This window comes from Myotis yumanensis, unplaced genomic scaffold, assembly GCF_028538775.1.
Source record: "Myotis yumanensis isolate MYYU_CA2020_CCGP unplaced genomic scaffold, mMyoYum1.0.hap1 SCAF_1, whole genome shotgun sequence".
In the NCBI taxonomy this organism is placed as follows: domain Eukaryota; kingdom Metazoa; phylum Chordata; class Mammalia; order Chiroptera; family Vespertilionidae; genus Myotis; species Myotis yumanensis.
The window spans coordinates 194,086,736-194,109,450 of NW_027223752.1; the positions used below are offsets into that span (position 1 = coordinate 194,086,736).

General features: G+C 43.2%; 1 pseudogene; it reads left to right on the forward strand.

The window, feature by feature from the left end:
• The first annotated feature begins 212 nt into the window (after positions 1-212).
• LOC139006974 (nuclear prelamin A recognition factor pseudogene) lies at positions 213-1,563 on the forward strand (annotated as a pseudogene).
• The last annotated feature ends 21,152 nt before the right edge of the window (positions 1,564-22,715 follow it).

Consider the following 22,715-nt stretch of genomic DNA (forward strand, 5'->3'; position numbering starts at 1 on the left):
CACCAACGGACCAGCACTGCCGGCACGATCCCAACAGCGCTGCTGGCCTCCTCCAACTTGGCCTCGGGCACTGTGGCCACTTCCCCTCCCTAGACAATCCACAAGGAAGAAAGGTTACCGACAGCAGTGCCTGGGATGACCAGCAGTGACTGACTGCTCTCCCTGTGCTTCCTCCAGGTCACTTGAGCCGGCCCCCACCTGCCCTGCTCCAGATGAAGTGTGATCACTGCACATGGAAGAAATGTAGTAAAAAAAAAAAAAAGAAAAACCGATGACCAAGAGAATGCCACAGTCAATGTCCAGAATCCAGCTCAGGAGAACGGAGAGAAGGGAGAATTCCATAAGTTGGCCGATGCCAAGATATTTCTGAGTGACTGCCTGGCGTGTGACAGTTGTGTGACTGCAGAGGAAGGAGTCCAAGTTTCTCAACAGAACACCAAGGACTTCTTCCGTGTTCTGAACCTTAATATGAAATGTGATACCTCACAGCACAAGGTGCTGGCAGTGTCCATGTGCCCTCAGTCTCTGCCTTATTTTGCTGCTAAATTCAGCCTCGGTGACACTGATGCATCCAGAAGGCTCTGCGGCTTCCTCAAAAGCCTAGGGGTGCACTGTCTTTGACATGAAGATAGCCACGGACTGCAGCATCCTGGAGAGTCAGAAGGAATTTGTGTGTTGGTACTGCTGGCACCGTGAGGAAGAGCCCCGGCTACCCATGCTGACCTCCGCCTGCCCCGGCTGGGACCGATATGCAGAGCATGTGCTGGGTCACCCCATCACCCCCACCTCTGAACGGCCAAGTCTCCCCAGCGGATCATGGGCTGTCTGGTTAAGGATTACTTCACCAGATGGCAGAACCTGTCCCCAGACAAGATTTTTCACGTCATTGTGGCCCTGTATTATGACAAGAAACTGGAGGCCCTTTGAGAAGATGTTCCCACAGCTTTGAATAGTTCCCAGGGTGCTGACTGCATGTTAACCTCAGGTGAAATTGTCCAGATAATGGAGCAAAGTGACCTCGCCTCAAATGATGCCACCGTGGACACTCTGCTTAGTGACATGAAAGAGAAGGAGGTGAGGCCCCACGAGGGTGCCAGCTCCAACGGGTACTTGGCACACATCTTCAGGCACATGGCCAAGGAGCTGTTCAACGAGGATGTGGGAGTGCTCACCTACCGCACCCTGAGGAACAAGACTTCCAGCTGAGGAACAAGACTTCCAGGAGGTCACCCTTGAAAGGGACGGAGAGGTTCTGCTACACTTTGAGGCTGCTTACGGCTTTCGGAACATCCAGAACATGGTCCTGAAGCTGTAGAGGGGCAAGTCCCCCTGCCACTTTGTGGAGGTCCTGGCCTGCGCCAGGGATGCCTAAGCGGCAGGGGCCAGGCCCAGGCGGACGACGGGTGTGCAGACAGGGCACTGCCGCGGCAGATGAAAGGCATCTATGCTGCCATCCCGGTGTGGCCCCTGGAGACCAGCGCCCACGTGCAGGAGCTCTACCAGGAGTGGCTGGGGTGGGGGGATGACTCCCCCTGGCCCCAGGCAGCCCTGCACACCACCTAGCAGGGCCCAGGGGAGCCTGCCAGGACATCAAGTGGTAAAGGTCCAGCAGACACCTGGCCTGCAGGCCGCCTGAAGAGGGGTGTCAGACACGTGAAGGAAAGGCTTAGCATCTCTGTCATCGCTTTGGTTTTCAGAATTCCCTGCTCCCCATCTGTTGGCTCCCTCCCTCTGACGGGCACTGTCGTCATCACATGGGTTCAACTGGAATATTGTATCTCGAGAGGATTGCCCAATGTACGTATCCTTTTATCCGATGACGAAAAAATTCCAAAGAACAAGAATGGAGACAGACTACTGTCCTTTAAGCTTAAAAAAAAAAACCCAGAAGTGTCCTGCAAAGAGCTGAGATTTGGTTCTGTCCACGCGCCTCAGAGGGATTGGATGAGGAAATGGCCCTGTTTGGCCCTAACTTTACCCACTTATGTTACTCTTAAAGGTGTCTTTGCCACAATGTGAATAAACTGCAACCTTTTGGAATAGGGGCTCATACAAAAATCTGAATTCCCAGCTTTTCTTGAAGCAGATCTATGTTCTGCAGCTGTGGCCACCATCCTGAGATCAGGTCCTGTCCACCAGGTCCTGTCACTGGGAGTCAGGGGGCATTGGAGTGGAGGGCCCCCCCATGCCCTTTCACATTCAGGGATTGAGCTGAACTCACTTTGGGGGAAGCCTGGCAAGGGTGACAGGTGTCCCAGATGGAAGGATGGAAAATGGAGAGGCAGACACCCTGCTCGGTCCCTCCCTAGGTGGGGTCAGGCCGATGAAGGCCAGCCAGCCCGCCCCACAATTAGGTGAGATAGCGTCCTCTGTGTCCACCTCTCACCCTGTGGGCCCAGCCACTCCCCTCAGCTCCGGGCAGCCCTCTGTGTTCCACGACAGTGCACTCTGCTCTCACATGCTGCTCGCCCTAAGTGAGAAGGAAGAGAGCAGCTGGCCCACTGACAACTGCACATAAAGGTAGTGAACGCAGTGGCAGTGGTGGGAGCCTCTCCTGCCTCCATGGCAGTGCTAAGGAGCAGTGAGCTGAGTGGTAAGGAGCAATGAGCAGGTGGGCAGTAAGGAGCAAGGGGTCCCGGACTGCTAGAGGGATTTCCAACTCCTGACAGGCCTGGCCCTGACCTGCCAATTGGGGCCAGGCTGGCTGGATCCCACCCATGCACGAATTCGTGCACTGGGTCTCTAGTGTATATGTAATTTAGCCATGAGAAAGAAAGAAATCCTGCCGTTTGTGATAACATGGGGCATTATGCTAAGTGAAATGAGGCAGACAAAGAAGACAAATAATGCATGGACTCAGTGACATATGGAATCTAAAAAGAAAAGAAACAGAAAGTAGAAAAGTTGTTGCCAAGAGCCAGGGGATGGGGCAAATGGGCAGAGGTTGGTTAAAGGGTACAAACTTTCAACTATAAGATCAATGAGTTGTGAAGATATAATGTAAAATATGGTGACTCTAGTTTATAACACTAAATTGTATATTTGGAATATGCTAAGAGAGTGAAACAGAAATGTTCTCACCAAAAGAATAATTAAGTAATGGGTGTGTTAATTAACTAAATGAGGGGAATCCTTTCACAATATATACATTTATCAGTTCACCATGATGTATCACTTTAAGTATCTTATAATCTTATTTTTCAATTGGACCTCAAAAAGCTAAATTTTTAAATAAAAATAAAATTGAGTTACTTTTCCACCTTAAGTAATAAAAACTTGAAAATAATGCCATCTAGTGGCATCAAACTTTCAAAAAATAGCCAGTAAATTAGCCAACTGTTTCCTAGGAAAAGTTTCCTTAGCAGTTTCAAATAAACAAATGTTACACTGTGCCTCTGTTTTAGGAAAAAGCGCTCTGCATTTACCCTGCTGGGTTTTAAAATTTGGCTTCATCATTTACTAACTGAATGACCGTAGGCAAGTTGCTCAATCTCTGTAAAATGCACATGAAAATAGTAGCTACCTCTCAGAGTTGTTAAAATTAATGAAAAAATCCATATAAAGTTGTTTGGCACAGCATTTGGTTCATAGTATACACCCAATAAGTAGTAATTACTACATTACTTGATGGAGGGAAGTTCTGTCAGTGAGACTGAAGTTGGAATGATATATCACTTAAACTATAGTACTTTATATTTTCAATTCAGAAAAAAACGTTGTATTGGAATATGCTTGCTATCTAGATAGTAGCTATTAATGACTGGAATTGTCTTATTTTAACAGATCCCTGAATTAAGCTGTGATTGTGATTTACTATCAAAAGATTTATAAAATATAATTTATCCCGATTTGGTCTGTTGACTATTCTACAAGATAATATAAATCTTGCTATGAGAGCATAAATGGAAGTGGAGGAAAGAAAGCTTCACTAGTTAGTTTTTTTTTAAAAAAAAAATCTAGGCCTCTATAATATACAATCAGCCCTATAACTGCCTGTTTTGAAGGTGAGGATGGAATGTCCTATTTCTGACATCCTTTGAGCTATAGCATTGCTATGACTTATTTTACAGTCCTTGAAACTTATTTTAACTTGATCTCACCTGTCCAAGGAAGCATAAGTAGTGTGATATTTAAAACATGTTTGACAAAAAAAATGTCTCCTAAGATCTCCAAGGACATGATGATAAAATGTTAGTCCAATGGCAGCACTATTGAGAATTTACAGCTAGGCAATCAGCAATATTCACAGTATTTTTGGAAGAGATTACCACAGTATTTTTTAGAGGACAGGAATCAGTCTGGGGGTAGGGGAAGCATATCACAAGACTGTCATGAACACCACTTCTTAAATGTTTTTATCAAAACTTGGGTGAGTAATACATGCTTTGTTTAAGTTACAGAAAACTGAATAGATAGATGTGGTAGACAGCCTCTAAGACAATGATGGCGAAGCTATGATACGCGTGTCAGAGGTGACACGCGAACTCATTTTTTTGTCGATTTTTCTTTGTTAAATGGCATTTAAATATATAAAATAAATATCAAAAATATAAGTCTTTGTTTTACTATGGTTGCAAATATCAAAAAATTTCTATATGTGACACGGCACCAGAGTTAAGTTAGGGTTTTTCAAAATGCTGACACGCCGAGCTCAAAAGGTTTGCCATCACTGCTCTAAGACAATCTCAAAGATTTCTGCTTCCTGGTATTCACACCTATATGTTACCCCCTCCCTTGTGTGTGAACTGGTCCTAATGACTCAATTCTAATGAATATAATACACAAAAGTGATAGGAGTCACTTCTGAAATTAGGTTACAAAGAGACTATGGGTTTCATTCTGCATGTTCTTTTTTGCTCTCTCATGCTAAGGCAAAGGCACCCAAATAAGCCATGCCCTGGATTCCTGACCCATAGATCATAAAGTGAGATAATATTGTTTGGTATTTTAAGTAACTAAGTTGTGGGATAATCTGTTATACAGAAAATGATAACCAATACAGTTGATCAGTGGTCAGCAAAACTACAGCCTGTGGGCCAAATCTGGTCTCCGGGCTGCCAATGTACAGTCCTTGAACTAAAAATGGTCTTTACACTCAAGAGTTTTTTGCTTTAAATAAAAGAAAAAGTATAAAATGTAACAAAGATGTATGGCCCACAATGCCTAAAATACTCAGTATCTAACTTTTTTAAAATATATATTTTTATTGACTACATATGTGTCCTTATCCCTCCATTTCCCCCTTCCTCCCCACCCCAAACCTGTTCATGCCCTCACCCACCTGGTGTCTGCATCCATTGGTTATGCTTATATTCATGCATACAAGTCCTTTGGTCAATCTCTCCCCTTTACCCCCACCCTCCCCTACCTTCCCTCTGAGGTTTGACAGTCTGATCCATGCTTCTCTGTCTCTGGATCTGTTTTTGTTCATAAGTTTATGTTGTTCATTATATTCCACAAATGAGTGAGATCATGTGATATTTATCTTTCTCTGACTGGCTTATTTTGCTTATCATAATGCTCTCTAGTTCCCACTTCTAGGAATATATCCCAAGAAACTAGAAACACCAATCAGAAAGGATATATGCACCCTTATGTTCATAGCAGCACAATTTACCATAGCTAAGATTTGGAAACAGTCTAAGTGCCCATCAGCAGATGAGTGGATTAAAAAACTGTGATACATCTACACAGTGGAATACTAAGCTGCCCTAAAAAAAAAGAAGTTTTTTTCTAATTTTAATAGAATACATTTTTATGAATATTAGAGAATCAAAAGGAGATGATACTGTATAACCTTTTATATTTACTGGCAAATGATTTTATAAAATGGTTTGAGCAATTTATATTGATATCTGAAAAAAATATAAATATTTTAAAATAATTTCACCATTAGTCATTTTAATTCTCCAAAAATTATAATATGTTGCTATTTAAAATTGCATTTTTAATTACTACTGAAACTGATCATTCTCCATGTCTCATTACTAATTTTTTCTTGTTAAATGAGCCAAGTAAATTGTATGTTCATTTTTTTTTAGAATGTGGTATTTAGTTTATCACTTCATATGAACTCTTTATATGATATAGAAGCTAATATTTTTCCAATTTGTGTTTTCATTTAAAATATCCAGATATATTCTATGTATTATAAACCTCTTCAAATTGTGTTCAGGTCAATCAATATATTTTAAAGTTTCCTTTTTTGATAAAATCTTCCTCATTCACTTCCCCATTGTTTCAAAATACCAGATTTGTCATATGTTAAAATCTATATATATTAAAGCCTAAGCGACCGGCCCACTGACCCACCGGCTAACCGGGCTGGTAGCTATGATGCTCACTGACCACCAGGGAACAGATGCTCAACACAGAGCTGCTGAGCGACAGCAACTTTGCAGAGTGCCCTCTAGCACTCCGAGACCCCTCAGGGGATGTCAGACTGCTGGTTTTGGCCCAATCCCACAGGCCAGGCTGAGAGACTCCACCTGCCGGAAGGACCTCGCTCACTCTGCAGATGCCCTTCAAGCCCCAGTGCTGCCCCAGGTGTGGCCAGCCAGAAAGAGACAGCGGGAGGTTGGCTCCAGGGATGTCCGGCCCCTCTCACCCAGTCCCGCCCCACCAGCCACCTTCTAATTAATTTACTTTCAATGTTCAGGAATCCATGCACCGGGCCTCTAGTAATAAAAAATTATGTAGAGCTAGTTTTCCTCTCTAGTATTGTTTAGGAGAGTCATCAACCTCCTTAATAATGAATAAATCCCTACAGCCTCACATTTCACCATATACAACATAGAGATGCCCCTGAGAGAAGCAACTCAATGACAAAGAGAAGCACAGACCTCAATTTCAGTTGTTCCAGAGAATTACTGCCTATCTTTTTGAAATGCTATCCACAAAAGGATTTCTAGATGCTCCTCGATTTACGATGGGATTACAGATTACATCCTGATGAACCCATTGTAAATTAAAAATATCTTAAGTCAAAAATGCATTTAATACACCTACCCTACTGAATATCATGTCTAACCTACCTAAACATGCTCAGAACACAATGCCCATAAAAGAACACAATGGCCGAAACCGGTTTGGCTCAGTGGATAGAGCGTCGGCCTGTGGACTTAAAGGTCCCAGGTTCGATTCCGGTCAAGGGCATGTACCTGGGTTGCGGGCACATCCCCAGTAGATGTGCGGGAGGCAGCTGATCAATGTTTCTAACTCTCTATCTCTCTCCCTTCCTCTCTGTAAAAAATCAATAGAATATAAAAAAAAATTTTTTTAAGAAGAACACAATGTCCATAAAATACTGACATGTCAACATGCAGAACAGCAATTTTCAACCTGTGTGCTGCAAGAATTTTTAAAACATGCAATACCTGACTATTGGGGCACTGACTGACCTCTTTTCCCTTACATTGTCAAATTAAAAAATGACAATAGCTGCCTGGCTGGCGTGGCTCAGTGGTTGAGCATCAACATATGAACCCATCAGGGCACATGTTCTGGTTGTGGGCTCAGCCCCCAGTGCAGGGTGCACAGGAGGTAGCTGATCAATGATTCTCTCTCATCATTGATGTTTCTATCTCTCTCTCCCTCTCCCTTCCTCTCTGAAAGCAATAAGTACATATATTATTTTTAAATGACAACAGCTAACACACAGTAGCTGTCTGGTATGACTGAATCAAAATTATACCTATTTTTTTTGTCAGATTGGCAAAAACTATAATATGTTTTTTGGTGTGTCGTAGAATCTTAGTAATTAGTTTATGTGTGCCAAGAGATGCAAAAGGTTGGAAATCACTGCTGTAGAGTGTAGGTTGTTTACCCTTGTGACCATATGGCTGACTGGGAGCTGTGGCTTGCTGCCACTGCCTAGCATCACGAGAAAATATTGTAGCTCCAGATATCTAAATTCAAATTTTGAAGTACAGTTTCTACTGAATGCTATCACTTTTGCACCATTTTAAGTTAAAAAAATTCTAAGTAAACCATCATAAATCAGGGACCATCTATAGCTAGACTGGGTATTCCTGGGTTTCCTTTTCTGAGTACATATCATATATTATATCATATTATATCATATTATTATATTATATTATATTATATTATATCATATCATATCATATTATATATTACATTATATTTTTGGTCACTTAATTCTTTTGCATTTTGATTTGCATCTCAATAGTCTAAGGGTATCCTAAAATTAATAATTACACATATTAAAATAGTTTAAAAATAATATTCTTCATAGTATAATAAATACTCTCTGTTACATACATCAGCTATCAAATTCTGCAAATAGAAAACTAAAGGAGAAAAGAGGAGAAAGAGAACTTACAGTTATAGTCATATAACTTTGTATAGCATATAAATTAAAGCACAAATTGTATTTCTGATATTATTTGTAAATGACTGCTATTTTCACTTCCAAGATGCCAGGCTCTCCATCATTCCTGAGAATAAATACTATCCTATGTTTCAATTTAGACATTCTGTAAGGTATGATTTTTTATATCTTCCAACCCTTGTATTCCCAAATTCTAAAAACAGGAATGTATATTTAGATATACACTGCCCAGGGCAAAAAAGAAAGCCTTGCAACTATGCAGACAAGTATTTTCCTGTTAATCTGGTTTCATCTGTTTCTCTAAAATTTTTATGTGTATTTCTAGGTTGTCATCAGTGGTTTATGGGAAAATGGAAAGAAAAAAAAAATTGTAGCATGAAAGATCCCAGATTAAGGGCTCTGAAATAATTAAGGCACTTTGGGGTGACCACAACTAGCATTTGTAAGAGGAAGATAGTGCTACAATTTCTCACTCAGTGTATTACGAGTAAAAGAGGGAGGAAGGGTGGAGAAGAAAGGTCAAGTATTAAGATGCGTACATTATTCCTGCGTAAGCCCCATGACTATGATTAAATGATCCCTAGTATTCAACCAATCAATGTATTCAAATCACCTTGGAGGACAATAATTTTTAAGTCTTTACCACCCTCAAGTATACTTGAAGGGGGAATTTAACACAGAGATTAACAACAAAGTTTTCCAGTTAAAACATTTGGGCCAATAGATGGCTTTGTTTGCAACAAAAAGTATTCTTTGCCATTTGAACATGCAACCAACAGAAAGTATTGAAAGTTATAGACTGTCACAACTGATATTTTTAAGTTTTATTTTTCAATTATAGTTTACATTCAATATTATTTTTAGTTTTCACAGTTGATTTTAATATTTTGGATTTAATATGAATCCTAAAACCTTAATTGAAAGAAAAGTTTTTAAAAGAGGAATCTGTCATGTAGATATAAAAAGCTTTGGTAAGGACATCTAACTTAAATTCTCAAAAAGATATTATTTGCCCCTATAGATGCTGTAGGAAGAAAGTGATTTTAAAGAAACTATTTAGGTTTTTATGATATAAAGTCTTTTTTATTGATTTTTAAACAGAGAGAGAGAGAGACATCAATTTGTTTTTACACTGTGAGAAAGACACATTGATTTGCTATTCCACTTATATATGCATTTATTGGTCGATTCTTGTATGTGCCCTGACTGGGGATTGAACCTGTAACCTTGGCATATCAGGATGATACTTCTAATCAACTAAGCTACCCAAACAGGTCTAAAATCTTAATCATACCATAAATTATATATAGACAATTTCTGCTTCTTTAAATGTATATGACCTTCAGTTAAAGAAAACAAAATTTTTTTTTTCTTTTTCAGTTTTTTTTTTTATTATTTTAATAATTTTTATTTCTTAAAGTATTACAAAGAGTATTACATATGTCTCCTTTTTTCCCCCCCTTGACATTCCCCCGGCCCCTACCCCCCGCCCCCCCCGGCCCCGTGTCTTGTGTCCATTGGTTAATCTTATATGCATGCATATAAGTCCTTCAGTTGGTCTCTTAATCCCCCTCCCAACCCTCCCCAGGCTTCCCACTGTAGTTTAACATTGTGTTCAATGTTGCTCTGCTTCTGTATCTACCCCTGTTCATCAGTCCATACTGGTCCTCTTTATTTGTCCCTACCTCACGGGGCCGTTTCAACATCACCAGGGTCGTCCCTACCTCACGGGGGCCGTTTCAACCTGACCGGGGTCGTCCCTACCACACCGGGGCCGTTTCGACCTGACTGGGGTCCTCCCTACCTCACGGGGGCTGTTTCAACCTCACCAGGGTCGTCCCTACAACACCGGGGCCGTTTCAACCTGACCGGGGTTGTCCCTACCACACCAGGGCTGTTTCAACCTGACCGGGGTTGTCCCTACCACACCGGGGCTGTTTCAACCTGACCGGGGTTGTCCCTACCACACGGGGGCCGTTTCGACCTGACTGGGGTCATCCCTACCTCACGGGGGCCGTTTCAACATGACCGGGGTCGTCCCTACCACACAGGGGCCGTTTCGACCTGACCAGGGTCATCCCTACCTCGCGGGGGCGTTTCAATCTCACCGGGGTTGTCCCTACCACACCGGGCTGTTTCAACCTGACCGGGGTTGTCCCTACCACACCGGGGCCGTTTCGACCTGACCAGGGTCGTCCCTACCTCACGGGGGCTGTTTCAACCTCACTGGGGTCGTCCCTACCACACTGGGGCCGTTTCAACCTGACCGGGGTTGTCCCTACCACACCAGGGCCGTTTCGACCTCACCGGGGTCGTCCCTACCTCACGGGGGCTGTTTCAACCTCACCGGGGTCGTCCCTACCACACCGGGGCCGTTTCGACATGACCGGGGTCGTCCCTACCTCACGGGGGCCGTTTCAACATCACCGGGGTTGTCCCTACCTCACGGGGGCCGTTTCAACCTGACCGGGGTCGTCCCTACCACACCGGGGCCGTTTCGACCTGACTGGGGTCCTCCCTACCTCACGGGGGCTGTTTCAACCTCACCGGGGTCGTCCCTACAACACCGGGGCCGTTTCAACCTGACCGGGGTTGTCCCTACCACACCGGGGCTGTTTCAACCTGACCGGGGTTGTCCCTACCACACGGGGGCCGTTTCGACCTGACTGGGGTCATCCCTACCTCACGGGGGCCGTTTCAACATGACCGGGGTCGTCCCTACCACACAGGGGCCGTTTCGACCTGACCAGGGTCATCCCTACCTCGCGGGGGCGTTTCAATCTCACCGGGGTTGTCCCTACCACACCGGGCTGTTTCAACCTGACCGGGGTTGTCCCTACCACACCGGGGCCGTTTCGACCTGACCAGGGTCGTCCCTACCTCACGGGGGCCGTTTCAACCTCACCGGGGTAGTCCCTACCACACCGGGGCTGTTTCAACCTGACCGGGGTTGTCCCTACCACACGGGGGCCGTTTCGACCTGACTGGGGTCGTCCCTACCTCACGGGGGCCGTTTCAACATGACCGGGGTCGTCCCTACCACACCGGGGCCGTTTCGACCTGACCAGGGTCGTCCCTACCTCGCGGGGGCCGTTTCAACCTCACCGGGGTTGTCCCTACCACACCGGGCTGTTTCAACCTGACCGGGGTTGTCCCTACCACACCGGGGCCGTTTCGACCTGACCAGGGTCGTCCCTACCTCACGGGGGCTGTTTCAACCTCACTGGGGTCGTCCCTACCACACTGGGGTCGTCCCTACCACACCGGGGCCGTTTCAACCTCACCGGGGTTGTCCCTACCACACCGGGGCTGTTTCGACCTGACCGGGGTTGTCCCTACCACACCGGGGCCGTTTCGACCTGACTGGGTTCGTCCCTACCTCACGGGGGCCGTTTCGACCTGACCGGGGTCGTCCCTACCTCACGGGGGCCGTTTAAACATCACTGGGGTCGTCCCTACCTCACGGGGGCTGTTTCAACCTGACCGGGGTCGTCCCTACCACACGGGGGCCGTTTCGACCTGACTGGGGTCGTCCCTATCTCACGGAGGCTGTTTCAACCTCACCGGGGTCGTCCCTACCACACCGGGGCCGTTTCAACCTGACCGGGGTTGTCCCTACCACACCGGGGCCGTTTCGACCTGACCAGGGTCGTCCCTACCTCGCGGGGGCCGTTTCAACCTCACCAGGGTCGTCCCTACCACACCGGGGCCGTTTCGACCTGACCAGGGTCGTCCCTACCTCGCGGGGGCTGTTTCAACCTCACCGGGGTCGTCCCTACCACACCGGGGCCGTTTCAACCTGACCGGGGTTGTCCCTACCACACCGGGGCTGTTTCAACCTGACCGGGGTCGTCCCTACCTCACGGGGGCCGTTTCGACCTCACCGGGGTCGTCCCTACCTCACGGGGGCCGTGTCAACCTCACCGGGGTCGTCCCTACCACACCGGGGCCGTTTCGACCTGACCAGGGTTGTCCCTACCTCACGGGGGCCGTTTCAACCTCACCGGGGTTGTCCCTACCACACCGGGGCCGTTTCGACCTGACCAGGGTCGTCCCTACCTCGCGGGGGCCGTTTCAACCTCACCGGGGTTGTCCCTACCACACGGGGGCCGTTTCGACCTGACTGGGGTCGTCCCTACCTCACGGGGGCTGTTTCAACCTCACCGGGGTCCTCCCTACCACACCGGGGCCGGAAAACAAAATTTTTAGCCTTTAGATTTTATGCACTATTGATTTTTTTCTACTAATGTGTCATCATGCCCCTTTTTACATGTTCTAACTTCTAGCTAAAGGATGAAGTAGAAGGCACAGAGTAGAAGTTGTACAGACTATTGCCAATCTAATCTTTTTTTTTTTTTTTTTTTTTTTTTTTGAAGAAATTTAACTTTATTTATTTATTTTTTTTTTTCTGTGTTTTTTTTTTTTTTTTGTCAGTTTTAGAATTTTTTTTTTTTTTAATTTTTCTCTTAAAGTATTACAAAGGGTATTACATAAGTATCCTTTCCCCCCCCCCCCCCTTGACAAACCCCTACCCTCCCTTACCCCCCAGTGTCTTATGTCCATTAGTTATGCTTATATGCATGCATACAAGTCCTTCGGTTGATCTCTTACTCCCCTCCCTCCTGTCCCCCAACTCTCTCTGGCCTTCCCACTGCAGTTTGACAATCAGTTTGAGGCAGCTCTGCCTCTGTATCTATTATTGTTCAAAAGTTTGTAATGGTCTTTATTATCCATGAATGAGTGAGATCATGTGGTATTTTTCCTTCATTGACTGGCTTGTTTCACTTAGCATAATGCTCTCCAGTTCCATCCATGATGTTGCAAATGGTAGGAGTTCCTTCTTTTTAACAGCAGCATAGTATTCCATCGTGTAGATGTACCACAGTTTTCTAATCCATTCATCTACTGATGGGCACTTAGGCTGTTTCCAGATCTTAGCTATGGTGAATTGTGCTGCTATGAACATCTGGGTGCATATATCCTTTCTGATTGGTGTTTCTGGTTTCTTGGGATATATTCCTAGGAGTGGGATCACAGGGTCAAATGGGAGTTCCATTTCCAATTTTTTGAGGAACCTCCATACTGCCTTCCATAGTGGCTGCACCAGTCTGCATTCCCACCAGCAGTGCACAAGTGTTCCTTTTTCTCCACATCCTCTCCAGCACTTGTCGTTTGTTGATTTGTTGATGATGGCCATTCTGACAGGTGTGAGATGGTACCTCATTGTTGTTTTGATTTGCATCTCTCGGATGATTAGTGACTTTGAGCATGTTTTCATATGTCTCTTGGCTTTCTGAATGTCCTCTTTTGAAAGGTGTCTATTTAGATCCTTTGCCCATTTTTTGATTGGATTGTTTATCTTCTTTTTGTTAAGTTGTATGAGTTCCCTATAAATTTTGGAGATTAAGCCCTTATCAGATATGACGTTGGCAAATATGTTTTCCCACGAGGTGGGTTTTCTTGTTGTTTTGTTGATGGTTTCTTTTGCTGTGCAGAAGCTTTTTATTTTGATGTAGTCCCATTTGTTCAGTTTCTCTTTAGTTTCAACTGCCCTAGGAGCTGTATCAGTGAAGAAATTGTTTTGGCATATGTCTGAGATTTTGCTGCCTTTGTATTCTTCTAGAATTTTTATGGTTTCCTGTCGTACATTTAAGTCCTTTATCCATTTTGAGTTTATTCTTGTGTATGGTGTAAGTTGGTGGTCTAGTTTCATTTTCTTGCATATGTCTGTCCAATTTTCCCAACACCATTTATTGAAGAGACTATCTTGGCTCCATTGTATGTTCATGCCTCCTTTGTCAAAAATTAATTGAGCATATTGGTTCGGGCTAATTTCTGGACTCTCTATTCTATTCCACTGATCTATATGCCTGTTCTTGTGCCAGTACCAGGCAGTTTTGAGAACAGTGGCTTTGTAATACAGCTTGATATCTGGCATTGAGATCCCACCTACTTTGTTCTTTCTCAGGATCGTTGCAGCTATTCTGGGTCTTTTTTTATTCCAGATGAATTTTTGGAGAGTTCGTTCTAGATCTGTGAAGAAGGCCATTGGTATTTTAATGGGAAGTGCGTTGAATGTATAGATTGCTTTGGGTAGTATGGACATTTTAATGATGTTGATTCTACCAATCCAAGAACATGGTATGTTCTTCCATCTGTTTATGTCTTCCTCTATCTCTTTTTTCAACGTCCTGTAGTTTTCTGAGTAGAGGTTTTTAACCTCTTTAGTTAAGTTTATTCCTAGGTATCTTAATTTTTTTGGTGCGATGGTAAATGGGATTGTTTTTCTGATCTCCCTTTCTGAAAGTTCACTATTGGTGTATAGAAATGCCTCAGATTTCTTGGGGTTAATTTTGTATCCTGCTACATTGCCAAATTCATGTATTAAGTCTAGTAGCTTTTTGATGGAGTCTCTAGGGTTTTGTATGTATAATATCATGTCATCTGCAAATAAGGACAGTTTTACTTCCTCTTTTCCAATTTGGATGCCTTTTATTCCTTCTTCTTGCCGAATTGCAATGGCTAATACTTCCAGTACTATGTTGAACAGGAGTGGTGAGAGTGGGCATCCCTGTCTTGTTCCTGTTCTTAGGGGAAATGGTGTTAGTTTTTGTCCATTGAGTATGATGTTGGCTGTGGGCCTGTCATATATGGCTTTTATTATGTTGAGGTATGATCCTTCTATTCCCACCTTTCTGAGAGTTTTTATCAAAAATGGGTGTTGGATTTTGTCGAATGCTTTTTCTGCATCAATTGATATGACCATGTGGTTTTTTTCTTTCAATTTGTTTATGTGATGTATCACATTTATTGATTTACGGATGTTGTACCATCCTTGCATCTCTGGGATGAATCCTACTTGGTCATGGTGTATGATCCTTCTGATGTACTGCTGGATCCGATTTGCTAAGATTTTGTTGAGGATTTTGGCATCTATGTTCATGAGGGATATTGGCCTGTAATTCTCTTTCATTGTGATGTCTTTACCTGGTTTTGGTATTAGGGTGATGCTGGCTTCATAGAATGAGCTTGGAAGCGTTCCTTCCTCTTGAATTTTTTGTAGTAGTCTGAGGAGGGTAGGTTTTAGTTCTTCCTTGAATGTTTGGTAGAACTCCCCTGTGAAGCCGTCTGGCCCTGGGCTTTTGTTTGCTGGAAGCTTTCTGATGACTGCTTCAATTTCTTCCATAGTTATTGGCCTATTGAGGTTTTTAGATTCTTCCTGATTGAGTTTTGGAATGTTGTATTTTTCTAGGAATTTGTCCATTTCCTCCAGGTTGTCCAGTTTGTTGGAGTAGAGTTGCTCGTAGTATTGTTTAACAATCATTTGTATTTCTGTGGGGTCTGTTGTTATTTCGCCTCTATCATTTCTGATTTGGTTTATTTGGGACCTCTCTCTTTGCTTCTTGGTGAGCCTGGCTAGGGGTTTGTCAATCTTGTTTATCCTTTCAAAGAACCAGCTCTTGGTTTCATTGATTTTCTGTATTGTTTTTTTGGTCTCTATTTCATTGATTTCTGCTCTAATCTTTATTATCTCCTTCCTTCTGCTCACTCTGGGGTTTTCTTGTTGCTCTCTTTCTAATTCTTTGAGTTGTAGAGTTAGATGATTGACTACCATTTTTTCTTGTTTTTTGAGATAGGCCTGTAGAGCTATAAACTTTCCTCTCAGGACTGCTTTCATTGTGTCCCAGAGGTTTTGGATTGTTGTGTTTTCATTGTCATTAGTGTCCAGGATGTTTTTAATTTCTTCTTTGATGTCATCGGTAACCCAATCAATATTTAATAACATGCTATTCAGCTTCCAAGTGTTTGAGTATTTTGGGTTGGTTTTATTGTAGTTTATTTCTAACATTATGCCTTCGTGGTCTGAGAAGAAGCTTTTTATGATTTCAATCTTCTTGAATTTGTGGAGACTTTGCTTGTGACCCAATATGTGGTCTATTTTTGAATATGTCCCATGAGCACCTGAGAGGAATGTATATTCCGCAGCTGTGGGGTGAAGTGTTCTGAAGATGTCAATTAAGTCCATCTGATCTAGTGAGTCATTTAGGATTGCTGTTTCTTTGCTGAGTTTTTGTCTAGTGGATTTATCCAGTGATGTCAGTGGTGTATTAAAGTCCCCTACTATGATTGTATTGTTGTCGATCTCTCCCCTGATATCTTCCAGAAGTTTTCTTATGTATGTGGGTGCTCCTGCATTGGGTGCATATATGTTTACCAGGGTTATATCTTCTTGTTGTATTGATCCCTTTAGTATTATGAAGTGGCCTTCCTTATCTCTGGTTATGGCCTTCACTTTGAGATGTATTTTGTCAGATATAAGTATTGCTACCCCAGCTTTCTTTTCCTTTCCATTTGCGTGAAAGATATTTTTCCATCCCTTCACTTTCAGTCTGTGTGAGTCCCTTCTAATGAGGTGGGTCTCTTGTAGACAGCAGATGTATGGGTCATGTTTTTTTATCCATTCAGCCACTCGATGTCTTTTGGTTGGAGCATTTAGTCCATTTACATTTAAAGTTATTATTGAAAGGTATTTGTTTGTAGCCATTTCTTTTTTGTGTGTGTGTATGTGGCTGTTTTCTTTCTGAGCTTGATATTTCTTCTTTTTACACCAGTCCCTTTAGCATTTCTTGCATGGCTGGCTTGGTGGTGATAAACTCCCTTAGCCCTTTTTTGTCTGTGAAGCTTCTTATTTCCCCTTCAATTTTGAATGATAGCCTTGCTGGATAGAGTATTCTTGGATTCAGTCCTTTGCTTTGCATCACTTTGTAGATTTCCGTCCATTCTTTTCTGGCCTGATGTGTTTCTGTTGAGAAATCATTTGATAATCTAATGGGAGATCCCTTGTATGTTACTTTCCGTCTCTCTCTTGCAGCCTGTAAGATTCTCTCTTTATCCTGAACATTTGCCATGGTAATTATGATGTGTCTTGGTGTGGGTCTTTTCGGGTTCACCTTGTTTGGAACTCTCTGGGCTTGTGTGACTTTTTTCTTCCCCACCTCAGGGAAGTTTTCTGATATTATTTCTTCGAATAGGTTTTCTAATCCATGTTCGTCTTTCTGTTGTTCTGGCACCCCTATTATTCGTATGTTGTTTCGTTTCATGTTGTCCCAAAGCTCCCTTAGGCTCTCCTCCTGTCTTTTAATTTTTTTCTCCATTTGCCGTACAGTTTGAGTGTGTTTTGCTTCCTTGTCTTCTAATTCACTAATTCGGTCCTCCGCTTCTCCCAGTCTACTGTTGATACTTTCAATGGAGTTTTTTATTGAAGCTATGTCACTCTTCATTTCTTCTTGGGACTTACTTAAGTTGTTGATTTTTTCATCTGTTTCTTCTAGCTTCTTGCATAAGTAGTTGAGTTTTTCATCTGTTTCTTCTTGCTTCTTGAACATGTGGTGCATGTACTCTAGGAACCTTATTCTGAATTCTTTTTCCGTCATGTTGCATATCTCTGTCTCACTTAGCTGCTTTTCTGGGGAGTCCTCCTTTTCTTTCCTTTGGGGGTTTCTTTGCCTACCCATGTTTGATCTCGCTGACATATGTAGATGTTGAGATGTTCAGTGGCTGCTCCCTGGGTGGCAGGGGCTCCTTGGGTTGTGGTTGCTGCTCAGATGGTTGCGGTAGCAGCTGCTTTCCAGTTGGCAGCAGCTCCTCTGGTGGGTGTTGTTCACAGCTGTGTTGGCTCTTCTGGCTGGTAGGGGGAGGCTTCAAGTACAGTTGCTGTTCCACAGACAGAGGGTGTGGTGATCAGGAGGCTGTGGTGATCAGGAGGCTGCGGTGCTCAGGGGGCTGCTGTTGCTTGGATCTGCTGCGTTGATTTAAAGGCACAAAATACAACAGAGCAAGGCACAACGTACCAGGCACTGAACCCAAGTATATTCACAATATTAATAACCCCAAATAAAGGTGACCACCCGAATTGAGAGAATTAGGGGATAAGGGAGAAAGAAGAGAAGAAGATAAAAGAGAGAACAGAAAAGAAAAATAAGAAAAAAACAAACAAAAAAGGAGTGAAAAAATAGAATTGGGAAAAAAGAGGGGGGAAAAAAAGAGAGCGAAAAAAGAGAATGAAGTAGAAGCGTGGAAGAGACTCCCCGTATGAGGAGCAAACTCCAATAGAACTGCCACTAATCTCAACAAATTCCAGCAACAGATCCCTGGAGATGAATGCAAACTACAAACCACCAATAATATCCAGAGGGGTAAGGGAAAACAGAAGCACAAAAATAACTGGGGTGGGGTGGAGGAGGGAAGGGAAAAACCAGCAGAAAAAAAAGAAAAAGAAAAAGAAAAACAACCTCACAACCAGTTCTAAAAAAGAAGAAAAAACACAACACAAAACAAACAAACAAATTAAAAAAAAAAAAAAAAAAAAAAAAAAAAAAAAAAGCCCAATAAATTCAACAATCAAGAAAACAAAGATAAGAGAGAAAAAAATGTTTGGAAAGTGAAGAAGGATAAAGAATAGGTGTATAAGGATTTAGAGCAGTAGATTGGAAATAGGATATATAAGTAGGGTGGAATTAGACAGGGGGTAAAAAGAGGGAATTGGGAAAGTCTGGAGCAGGAATAGGGTAAGAGAAACAGGACACCAAAAGGGGAAAAGTAAGGAAGAGGGTTTTAGCAAAGAGGTGGAATTGAGATAGGGAAAATTAATGCTAAAGGAACGATGAAAATAGAATGGAGAACACTAATCCCAAAAGAAAATAAAGAGAAAATAAAATGGCACTTTAAAAAATGGTAAAATGGTAGCAGTAATAATACTGATTAAAAATAAAAATGTGGTAATTGAAAGGGTAAAATCAGGTGATGGAAAAAGAAGAAAAAGAGAAAAAAAAATTTGGTTTCTTGGTAAAAAGGTGAAAAAATTAAAAAGAAAAAGAAAAAGAAAAAATTTGCAGTAGTGATGGTCTTTCGGTTCTTCTACTCTTCAGCCTGGTTCGCCTTAGTCCTGCCAGGTATTTAGGAGAGTGTTGAATTTGCCTGCATTACACTCTTCCTCCGTGTTGTAAATCACAGTCCTGATTTTAAAGCAGGCCGTATTTGTGATCCAGTCTGCCTTAATTTGTATTCCCCTAAGAGTCAGTTTGTGGCTCAGCCTCTGGGTGGCAGTGTTTTTGGGTTGGCCTCTGAGGCTATACAGCTTCTCTATCCTTTTTTAATCCTTACCCTGCTCTGTGTTGTTGGTGGGACTGAAAATCCCTCTATAGGCCAGACCCTGGTAACTCCCAGGGGCTAATCAGCTTGTTTTAGTCCTTTATCTCATACAGGGTGGAATCTGGGAGTGGCTGTGCTCCTTGCCTGGGGGGCTAGGGGGAGGAATTCCACCCTCTGGAGGAATGGCTGCCCCAGTCCTGGGCCCAGGGGGGGTCTCAGCACTCAATTCGCTGCCACCTCCTCCGGCTCCCCCTCTTTCCTCAGCCTCTCCCCAGATTCCCCTCGTCTGCACCTTCACCCTCTCTTCAGCACAGGTGAGTGTCTGTATCCGAACTGTCCTATGAGCAGGGTTCAGTGAAAACAAAGAAACAGACAAACGCCGGCCGGCCGCGGAAACGCTCCCCTCTTACCGGTCTGGGAAACGCTCCTCTCTTATGGGCACTGCATGGTCTGATCAGTTCCTCAGGATGCCCCCTTTAGTCTCAGTTCTCCGCAGTCACAAAATCCAAATCTCAAATCTCCTGGCGCCAGCAAACCCGCGGAACTCCTTACCCTGGTCAGGGTCTGTGTCTGTCCCAAGAGACGCGGCTGTCTGCCATGCGGTCTCCCTCCGACCCTCTGGGCTCAGGTCTGGCAGACTTTCCTGCCCAGATCCCTGGTTTTTAACCTTTCCAGGGGAGGTCTGCCCTTCCAGGCTGCAAGCCGTCTCACCAGCTGAGTAAATTTGCCAATTCGGGGTGGGTGTTATTAGTTTCAGCTGCTTACTCCGTTTGCTCCGGGACAAGACCTGGGACGCGTCTGCCTATATCGCCGCCATCTCCAATCTAATCTTTTAAACAGTGTTTTCAACAGTGAGTCCGTATTCACAACTACCTCCAGTCTAATCTATTTCTCAGGGTCCATAATCCTACTTTATTCCCAATAATCCTGAGTGCTTCTCTTCTCTTTTGGTTGGGCCTATTAAATTCATTTGTTCAATAAATATTTGTTGAGTGCTTACTATATGGCAGGCACTAAACCACAATGCAGTGGTGGCACAGGCTCCAGAATCAAACAGACCAAGTTAAAATACAGACTACAATACCATTACTATGAGGCTTCTTAACCTCCATGTGCCTCTGTTTCCTTCCTTGTCTGTCAAAAGAAGGTATTATAGCATACATCTATTATAAATACTAAAGAAAATAATATATGTTAAGTGCAAAGAACAGTTCCTAGCAAATAATAAACTCTCAACAAATGTTAGGTGTTACCTGAGTGTATATAGTATTTAAGAAAAACAAAAAATTAAAACAAAATAGGGTAAGTGCTATCCCAGAAGAAGTTAGGGTTATATGACAAGGCCAAACAAAGCAACTATAATGTCAGGAATGGTTTCCCAGAGGAAGTGACATTGAAGCTGGGTCCTAAAATATAAGTTGGAGTCAACATGATGATAGAGTGGTTCAAGCAAGGAGAGATCTTTGTGAAAGGATCAGGAATGAATTTAATATGGTACTTGGGAGAAACTGAATGAGATTCAGTAGAGCTGAAGCATAAGAGATGAGGCCAGGGAAGTGGAGCAGTATCCTGGTCAAAAGATCCTTTTAGAGAGTTTCAACTTTAAACCAAGAGTAATGAAAGCAATTTGAAGATTTTTTCTAAGAAAAAAAAAAAGATAATCTGACCATATTTGGGTTTGAAATTAATGGCTGCAGGGTAGAAAATATATTGGAGAAGAAAAGGGAAAATAGGACCATCTCTTGTGCCCTACAATCATGACATGTTTTACTATATTTCAAAGGCCAGATAAATACCATAGTTATTGGAAAGGCTTTCTTTACTGCTGAGCTCTCATTGAACACTTTCTTCCTTCTAAATTCCAATAGCAAATTTTTTATCCTAGATAAAAAAATAGATTATACTGGAGGTAGTTGTGAATACACTTTTAACTATAATCTCATCATAATGCCAGTATCTGAGGAGAAGAAGGTTGAGGGGAGTATTAGTCATCTATCTTTCCAAGCACAGCTCCAAGAAAGACTCACAAGATATACAGGTGTTGTATGTTGGGTTCCTAAAAGGTACATTCTGAGATTAAGTTTAGTGTACGAGGAGTACTCATGGGGCAAAGGAGTATTCATGGGATCAACACCTGTGAAAGGGAGGGATAGGAAACAAGAGTGGGGAGAAGTCAAGCAACAGCCTTAACCAACCCCATGAAAAGCTTTGGAGCTAGAATGGCCTTTCAGATGGCAAGGCCTTTATTCTCCACATCTATCAGCTCTTGGGGATAGGACTTCCTGTGACTCTGTAACTGAGCCAATATCTGAAGATACTGAAAGCTGAAAGCTATCAGTGCATAACTCCTTCAGCAGCTGAGGCTTCATCTTTCACTGAAGAAGATCCAGGTGGCATATCACAATGTCACTATACTGGGACAAGATAGCCTGGACTGCTTATCCAAAAAAACGGACCAAGCTGATTAAAATATCAAACTTCGCCCTGGCCTCGTGTTGCTCAGTAGTTAGAGTGTCTGCCCAAGTATAGTGGGGTTGTGGGTTTGATTCCCAGTCAAGGGCATATACCTGGGTTGCAGTTTCCATCCCTGGCCCTGGTCAGGGCACATGTAGGAGGCAACCAATTGATGTGTCTCTCTCACATTGATGTTTCCCTATCTACCTATCTATATCTCTCTCCCTTCCACTCCCTCTAAAAAGTCAATGGAAAAATATCCTTAGTGAGGATTAACAAAAAAAATCAAACTATACATAGCAACGTAATCATACCTTCTAGTAGCTGTAACCTTCATCTCAGAAGAAGGATGAATTTCCACTGTAAATAGACAAGTAGAGAGGAGGACTGTGGAAGAGAGGAAAAAGAAGCTAAGTTTTTACTGAGCTCCAAACTGAGCTAGAACATTTTGGGTGAACATATCTAGGCATATACGTTAGGCATCTGCTGTTAGAAGGCTATTATCAACTAACAGAGATATACATGCTATAAACTGAAGTAATTAGACACTGAACTTCACCTGAGTCTAGCATCCCACAAGTCATGGGATAACCATTTTACCCAATGCTTTCATTCTTGAGTATGTCTATATATACTAGTGGCTCGTTGCACGAAGATTCGCACAATAGGCCTTCTTTCCCCTGGCTACCGGCACCGGTTTTCCTCCGGCACCTGGGACCCAGGCCTTTGGTCCAGCCACAGCAGCAAAGCTTGGCTTCTC